Here is an 8,882-nt window from a genome sequence, read left to right as displayed (position 1 = left end):
ATGAACTCCTCAACGGTAAAAAGCGCAATGTTCCATATTTTAGAGTCTTTGGTAGCAAATGCTTTGTTCTTGTTAAGAGAGGTAGAAAATCTAAATTTGCTCCTAAGGCTGTATAAGGCTTTTTACTTGGTTATTGAAAGTCGCCTAGAGGGGGGGGGGTGAATAGGCAAATCTGAAATTTATAAAGTTTAAGCACAACTATAAGCCGGGGTTAGCGTTAGAAATATAATCGAGTCCGAAAGAGAGGGTGAAAAACAAATCACAAGCAAATAAGGCGGATGACACGGTGATTTGTTTTACCGAGGTTCGGTTCTTGCAAACCTACTCCCCGTTGAGGTGGTCACAAAGATCGGATCTCTTTCAACCCTTTCCCTCTCTCAAACGGTCACTTAGACCGAGTGAGCTTTTCTCTTCAATCAAATGGGACACTTAGTCCCCACAAGGACCACCACACAATTGGTGTCTCTTGCTTTGATTACAAGTGAGTTGAGAACAAGAAATGGGGAAGAAGAAAAGCGATCCAAGCACAAGAGCTCAAAAGAACACGGCAAAACTCTCTCTTTTAGTCACTATTGCTTTGAGTGGAATTTGGACTTGGAGAGATTTTGATTCACTCTATTTGTGTCTTATATTGAATGCACTAGCTCTTGTATTGAATGTGTTGGCTAAAAACTTGGATGCCTTGAAGTGTGGTGGTTGGGGGTATTTATAGCCCCAACCACCAAAGTGGCCGTTGGGGAAGGCTGCTGTCAAAGAGCGCACCGGACAGTCCGGTGCGCCACCGGACACTGTCCGGTGCGCCAGCCACGTCACCCAACCATTAGGGTTCGACCGTTGGAGCTCTGACAAGTGGGGCCACCGGACAGTCCGGTGGTGCCCGGACAGTCACTGTTCACTGTCCGGTGCGCCTTCTAGTGCCTGCTCTGACTCTGCGCGCGTTGTCGGGGACCATAATTAGGGGTACCCTCAAGACGCCTAATTCTCAGCTGGTAACCCCCATCAGCATAAAGCTGCAAAGGCCTGATGGGTCCGATTAAGTCAGGGATCAGTCCACACGAGTGACTCGATCACGCTTCGCCCGAGCCGAGCCTCGGCCAAGGGCAGCCGACCTCGAGAGACTTCCGTCTCGCCCGAGGCCCCCCTTTTTACGGCGGACACACCTCCGGCTCGCCCGAGGCCTTGGCTTCGCTTAGAAGCAACCCTGACTAAATCGCCGCGCCGACTGACCAGGTTGCAGGAGCATTTAACGCAAAGGTGGCCTGACTCCTTTATCCTGACACGCGCCCCCCGGCAGAGCCGAAGTGACCGCCGTCACTCCACCGCTCCACTGACCGGTCTGACAGAAGGACAGCGCCGCCTGCGCCACTCCGACTGCAGTGCCACTCGACAGAGTGAGTCTGACAGTCAGTCAGGCCTGGCCAAAGGCGCCATAGGAAACTCCGCTCCGCCCGACCCCAGGGCTCGGACTCGGGCTAAGACCCGGAAGACGGCGAACTCCGCTCCGCCCGACCCCAGGGCTCGGACTCGGGCTAAGACCCGGAAGACGGCAAACTCCGCTCCGCCCGACCCCAGGGCTCGGACTCGGGCTAAGACCCGGAAGACGGCGAACTCCGCTCCGCCCGACCCCAGGGCTCGGACTCAGGCTAAGACCCGGAAGACGGCGAACTCCGCTCCGCCCGACCCCAGGGCTCGGACTCGGGCTAAGACCCGGAAGACGGCGAACTCCGCTCCGCCCGACCCCAGGGCTCGGACTCGGGCTCAGCCCCAGAAGACGACGAAACTCCGCCTCGCCCGACCCCAGGGCTCGGACTCCGCCCTGGCCTCGGCCGAACGAACTCTGCCTCGCCCGACCCCAGGGCTCGGACTCCGCCCTGGCCTCGGCCGAACGATCTCCGCCTCGCCCGACCCGGGGGCTCGGCCTCGGCCACGGAAGACAGACTCGACCCCGGCTTCGGAGGAGCCCCCACGTCGCCCGACCTAGGGCACAGGCCCGCCACGTCAACAGGAAGCGCCATCATCATCCTACCCTGAGCCGACTCGGGTCACGGAGAACAAGACTGGCGTCCCATCTGGCTAGCTCCGCCAGATGGACAATGATGGCGCTCCGCAAGCTCTGTGACGACGGCGGCTTTCAGCTCTCTTACGGAAGCAAGGCGACGTCAGCAAGGACTCGACCGCTCCTACAGCTGTCCCTCCGCCAGGCTCCGTTGCTCCTCCGACAGCCACGACATCACGCCAGCAAGGTGCCAAGACCTCTCCGGCTGCCACATTGGCATGTACCTAGGGCGCTAGCTCTCTCTCCGCTAGACACGTAGCACTCTGCTACACCCCCCGTTGTACACCTGGATCCTCTCCTTACGACTATAAAAGGAAGGACCAGGGCCTTCTTAGAGAGGGTTGGCCGCGCGGGGACGAGGACGAGACAGGCGCTCTCTTGGGGCCGCTCGCTTCCCTCACCCGCGTGGACGCTTGTAACCCCCCTACTGCAAGCGCACCCGACCTGGGCGCGGGACGAACATGAAGGCCGCGGGATCTCCACCTCTCTCACGCCCGTCTCCGGCCACCTCGCCACTCCCCCCTTCGCGCTCGCCCACGCGCTCGACCCATCTGGGCTGGGGCACGCAGCACACTCACTCGTCGGCTTGGGGACCCCCCGGTCTTGAAACGCCGACAGTTGGCACGCCAGGTAGGGGCACGCTGCGTGTTGACGAACAGCTTCCCGTCAAGCTCCAGATGGGCAGTCTCCAGCAACCTCTCCGGCCCGGGACGGTGCTCCGTTTCGGGAGTCTTGAGTTCATGTCCTTCGACGACAGCTACGACATGATACTCCTTCCACCGCCGCGCGACAACGACAATGGCGGTCGACAACCCGCCCGCCGGCGGCGGAATCGGCGACATCTTCCCCGCGCGGTGGAAGAACAACATCCGAGCTCGCCCCGTCCTCTCCCCGGCCAACGGAGGAGGAGGCGGGGCAACCAAGGCCAAGCGGGAGGCCGCGCTTCGTCGGCTGTCGAGCGAATCGACGTCCCCAGCACCCCGACGGAAGGCACGCCGGGCGTCGACCTCGCGTTCGAGACGGAGGCAAGCGCTCTCCCCCCGCGACACGCCAACCCCGAGCAAGTTGACGACGTCGGCGCACTCGCGAGGAGCTTGCAGGACGTCACCCTTGTCCCTGAGATGACGGTGCAACCAGTCCCCGATGTAACTACGTCGCTCCTCGTCGACCAAAAGGTACCGACTAACTCCCATCTTACGTCATTTCGACTCGGCCTCAACCCGCCAAGCGACCTCGCTTTGGCGGGCGCTCTCATTGGGGCGAATGCAACCCCACTGAGGTTTCGTATGCGGTCGCCCTGGGACCGGTTGACGGATGCCTCGACCTACGGGCCCTCCGGGTCCGAGGAAGATGACGATCCCAGCATCTGTTGGGATTTCTCTGGACTTGGAAACCCCAGTGCCATGCGGGACTTCATGACCGCATGTGACTACTGCCTCTCCGACTGTTCCGACGGAAGCCGCGGCCTCAACGACGAGGGCTGCGGCCCAAGCCGCGAATGTTTCCATGTTGAGCTGGGGGATCCCTCCGAAGGCAACCATCTTGGCATGCCGGAGGACGGTGATTTTCCTGGGCCCGTGCCTCGCGCCGACATCCCGCGGGAGCTAGCTGTGGTCCCCGTTCCGGCGGGGGGTCACGACCCACAGCTCGAGCAAGTCCGCGGGGCACAGGCCAGGCTCGACGAGGGAACAGGAGCGCTTGAGACGATCCGCCGGGATGTCGGGCAGGTATGGGCGGGCCAACCCCCGGCCGGAGAAGTACGTCACCTGCCCCAGGGTCACCAGCACCGCGTCGCCAACGACGTCAGGGTCAGGCCGCCGCCCGCATCCAGCGGGGTTGGTCAGAACCTGGCAGCCGCAGCGATACTCCTCCGCGCGATGCCGGAGCCATCAACCACCGAGGGTCGGCGAATCCAGGGAGAGCTCAAGAATCTCCTGGAAGGCGCTGCGGCCCGACGGGCCGAGAGCACTGCCTCCCGAAGGCAGGGATATCCCTCGGAACCTCATGCCGCGACTTCCCGATTCATGTGGGAAGCCTCGGTCTACACCGGGCGCACGCGCAACACCGCGCCTGCGGCCCCGGGCCACCTCGGCAACGAGCACCATCGACGCGACCGTCGGGCCCACCTCGATGAAAGGGTGCGCCGAGGTTACCACCCCAGGCGTGGGGGGCGCTACGACAGCGGGGAGGATCGGAGTCCCTCGCCCGAACCACCCGGTCCGCAGGCCTTCAGTCGGCCCATCCGACGGGCGCCGTTCCCGACCCGGTTCCGACCCCCGACTACTATCACGAAGTACTCGGGGGAAACGAGGCCGGAACTGTGGCTCGCGGACTACCGCCTGGCCTGCCAACTGGGAGGAACGGACGACGACAACCTCATCATCCGTAACCTCCCCCTGTTCCTCTCCGACACTGCTCGCGCCTGGTTGGAACACCTGCCTCCGGGGCAGATCTCCAACTGGGACGATTTGGTCCAAGCCTTCGCCGGCAATTTCCAGGGCACGTACGTGCGCCCCGGGAATTCCTGGGACCTCCGGAGCTGCCGGCAACAGCCGGGAGAGCCTCTCCGGGACTACATCCGGCGATTCTCGAAGCAGCGCACCGAGCTGCCCAACATCACCGACTCGGATGTCATCGGCGCGTTCCTCGCTGGCACCACCTGCCGCGACCTGGTGAGCAAGCTGGGTCGCAAGACCCCCACCAGGGCGAGCGAGCTGATGGACATCGCCACCAAGTTCGCCTCTGGCCAGGAGGCGGTTGAGGCTATCTTCCGAAAGGACAAGCAGCCCCAGGGCCGCCCATCGGAAGAGGCACCCGAGGCGTCTACTCCACACGGCGCCAAGAAGAAAGGCAAGAAGAAGTCGCAATCAAAACGCGACGCCGCTGACGCGGACCTTGTCGCCGCCGCCGAGTACAAGAACCCTCGGAAGCCCCTCGGAGGTGCAAACCTCTTCGACAAGATGCTCAAGGAGTCGTGCCCCTACCATCAGGGGCCCGTCAAGCACACCCTCGAGGAGTGCGTCATGCTTCGGCGTCACTTCCATAGGGCCGGGCCACCCGCCGAGGGTGGCAGGGCCCGCGACGACGACAAGAACGAAGATCACCAAGCAGGAGAGATCCCCGAGGTCCGTGACTGCTTCATGATCTACGGAGGGCATGCGGCGAATGCCTCGGCTCGGCATCGCAAGCAAGAGCGCCAGGAGGTCTGCTCGGTGAAGGTGGTGGCGCCAGTCTACCTAGACTGGTCCGACAAGCCCATCACCTTCGACCAGGCCGACCACCCCGACCGCGTGCCGAGCCCGGGGAAATATCCGCTCGTCGTCGACCCTGTCATCGGCAACGTCAGGCTCACCAAGGTCCTGATGGATGGGGGCAGCTGCCTCAACATCATCTACGCCGAGACCCTCAAGCTCCTGCGCGTCGATCTGTCCTCCGTCCGGGCGGGCGCTGCGCCCTTCCACAGGATCGTACCTGGGAAGCGCATCCAGCCCCTCGGACGACTCGACCTCCCCGTCTGCTTCGGAACGCCCTCCAACTTCCGAAGGGAGACCCTGACGTTTGAGGTGGTCGGGTTCCGAGGAACCTACCACGCTGTACTTGGGAGGCCATGCTACGCGAAGTTCATGGCCGTCCAAAACTACACCTACTTGAAGCTCAAGATGCCGGGCCCCAACGGGGTCATCACCGTCGGCCCCACGTACAAACACGCGTTCGAATGCGACGTGGAGTGCGTGGAGAACGCCGAGGCCCTCGCCGAGTCCGAGGCCCTCATCGCCGACCTGGAGAACCTCTCCAAGGAGGTGCCAGACGTGAAGCGTCACGCCGGCAACTTCGAGCCAGCGGAGACGGTTAAGGCCGTCCCTCTCGACCCCAGTGGTGACACCTCCAAGCAGATCCGGATTGGGTCCGGGCTCGACCCCAAATAGGAAGCAGTGCTCGTCGACTTTCTCCGCGCAAACGCCGACGTCTTTGCGTGGAGTCCCTCGGACATGCCCGGCATACCGAGGGATGTCGCCGAGCACTCGCTGGATATTCAGGCCGGAGCCCGACCCGTCAGGCAGCCTCTGCGCCGATTCGACGAGGAGAAGCGCAGAGTGATAGGCGAGGAGATCCACAAGCTAATGGCAGCAGGGTTCATCAAAGAGGTATTCCATCCCGAATGGCTTGCCAACCCTGTGCTTGTGAGGAAGAAAGGGGGGAAATGGCGGATGTGTGTAGACTACACTGGTCTCAACAAAGCATGTCCGAAGGTTCCCTACCCTCTGCCTCGCATCGATCAAATCGTGGATTCCACCGCTGGGTGCGAAACCCTGTCCTTCCTCGATGCCTACTCAGGGTATCACCAGATCCGGATGAAAGAGTCCGACCAGCTTGCGACTTCTTTCATCACACCGTTCGGCATGTACTGCTATGTCACCATGCCGTTCGGTTTGAGGAATGCGGGCGCAACGTACCAACGGTGCATGAACCATGTGTTCGGCGAACACATCGGTCGCACAGTCGAGGCCTACGTCGATGACATCATAGTCAAGACAAGGAAGGCTTCCGACCTCCTCTCCGATCTTGAAGTGACATTCCGATGTCTCAAGGCGAAAGGAGTCAAGCTCAATCCTGAGAAGTGTGTCTTCGGGGTGCCCCGGGGCATGCTCCTGGGGTTCATCGTCTCCGAGCGAGGCATCGAAGCCAACCCGGAGAAGATCGCAGCCATCACCAGCATGGGACCCATCAAGGACTTAAAAGGCGTACAGAGGGTCATGGGATGCCTCGCGGCCCTGAGCCGCTTCATCTCACGCCTCGGCGAAAGAGGTCTGCCTCTGTACCGCCTCTTAAGGAAGACCGAGTGTTTCGCTTGGACCCCTGAGGCCGAGGAAGCCCTCGAGAACCTGAAGGCGCTCCTTACAAAGGCGCCTGTCTTGGTGCCCCCAGCTGATGGAGAAGCCCTCTTGGTCTACGTCGCCGCCACCACTCAGGTGGTTAGCGCCGCGATTGTGGTCGAGAGGCAAGAGGAAGGGCATGCACTGCCCGTTCAGAGGCCAGTCTACTTCGTCAGCGAGGTACTGTCCGAGACCAAGATTCGCTACCCACAAGTTTAGAAGCTGCTGTATGCTGTGATCCTGACAAGGCGGAAGTTACGACACTACTTCGAGTCTCATCCGGTAACTGTGGTGTCATCCTTCCCCCTCGGGGAGATCATCCAGTGCCGAGAGGCCTCGGGCAGGATCGCAAAGTGGGCGGTGGAAATCATGGGCGAAACGATCTCGTTCGCCCCTCGGAAGGCCATCAAGTCCCAGGTGTTGGCGGACTTCGTGGCCGAATGGGTCGACACCCAGCTGCCGACGGCTCCGATCCAACCGGAGCTCTGGACCATGTTTTTCGACGGGTCGCTGATGAAGACAGGAGCCGACGCGGGCCTGCTCTTCATCTCGCCCCTCGGAAAGCATCTGCGCTACGTGCTGCGCCTCCATTTCCCGGCGTCCAACAATGTGGCCGAGTACGAAGCTCTGGTCAACGGGTTGCGAATCGCCATCGAGCTAGGGGTCAGACGCCTCGACGCCCGCGGTGATTCGCAGCTCGTCATCAACCAAGTCATGAAGAACTCCCACTGCCGCGACCCGAAGATGGAGGCCTACTGCGATGAGGTTCGGCGCCTGGAAGACAAGTTCTTCGGGCTCAAGCTCAACCACATCGCTCGGCGCTACAACGAGACTGCAGACGAGCTGGCTAAAATAGCCTCGGGGCGAACGACGGTCCCCCCGGACGTCTTCTCCCGGGATCTGCATCAACCCTCCGTCAAGATCGACGACGCGCCCGAGCCCGAGGCACCCTCGGCTCGGCCCGAGGCACCCTCGGCTCAGCCCGAGGTACCCTCGGCCCCCGAGGCCGAGGCACTGAACGTCGAGGAGGAGCAGAGCGGGGCCACGCCTGATCGAAATTGGCAGGCCCCGTACCTGCGATATCTCCGCTAGGGTGAGCTACCCCTCGACCGAGCCGAGGCTCGACGGGTAGCGCGACGCGCCAAGTCATTCTTCTTGCTGGGCGATGAGGAGGAGCTCTACCACCGGAGCCCCTCGGGCATCCTCCAGCGATGCATCTCCATCGCCGAAGGTCAGGAACTCCTGCAAGAAATACACTCGGGGGCTTGCGGCCATCACGCAGCGCCTCGAGCCCTTGTCGGGAATGCCTTCCGGCAAGGTTTCTACTGGCCAACGGCGGTGGCTGACGCCACTAGAATTGTCCGCACCTGCGAAGGGTGCCAATTCTATGCGAAGCAGACCCACCTGCCCGCTCAGGCTCTGCAGACGATACCCATCACCTGGCCCTTCGCTGTATGGGGTCTGGACCTCGTCGGTCCCTTGCAGAAGGCGCCCGGGGGCTACACGCACCTGCTGGTCGCCATCGACAAATTCTCCAAGTGGATCGAGGTCCGACCCCTGAACAGCATTAGGTCTGAGCAGGCGGTGGCGTTCTTCACCAACATCATCCATCGCTTCGGGGTCCCAAACTCCATCATCACCGACAACGGTACCCAGTTCATCGGCAAAAAATTCTTGGATTTTTGCGAGGATCACCACATCCGGGTGGACTGGGCCGCCGTGGCTCATCCCATGTCGAATGGGCAAGTAGAGCGTGCCAACGGCATGATTCTACAAGGGCTCAAGCCTCGGATCTACAACGGCCTCAACAGGTTCGGCAAGCGATGGATGAAGGAACTCCCCTCGGTGGTCTGGAGCCTAAGGACGACGCCGAGTCGTGCCACGAGTTTCACGCCGTTCTTCCTGGTCTACGGGGCCGAGGCTATCTTGCCCACTGACCTGGAATATGGCTC

This window comes from Zea mays, chromosome 1, assembly GCF_902167145.1.
Source record: "Zea mays cultivar B73 chromosome 1, Zm-B73-REFERENCE-NAM-5.0, whole genome shotgun sequence".
Taxonomy (NCBI): domain Eukaryota; kingdom Viridiplantae; phylum Streptophyta; class Magnoliopsida; order Poales; family Poaceae; genus Zea; species Zea mays.
Note: the sequence above shows the minus strand (reverse complement) of the source record.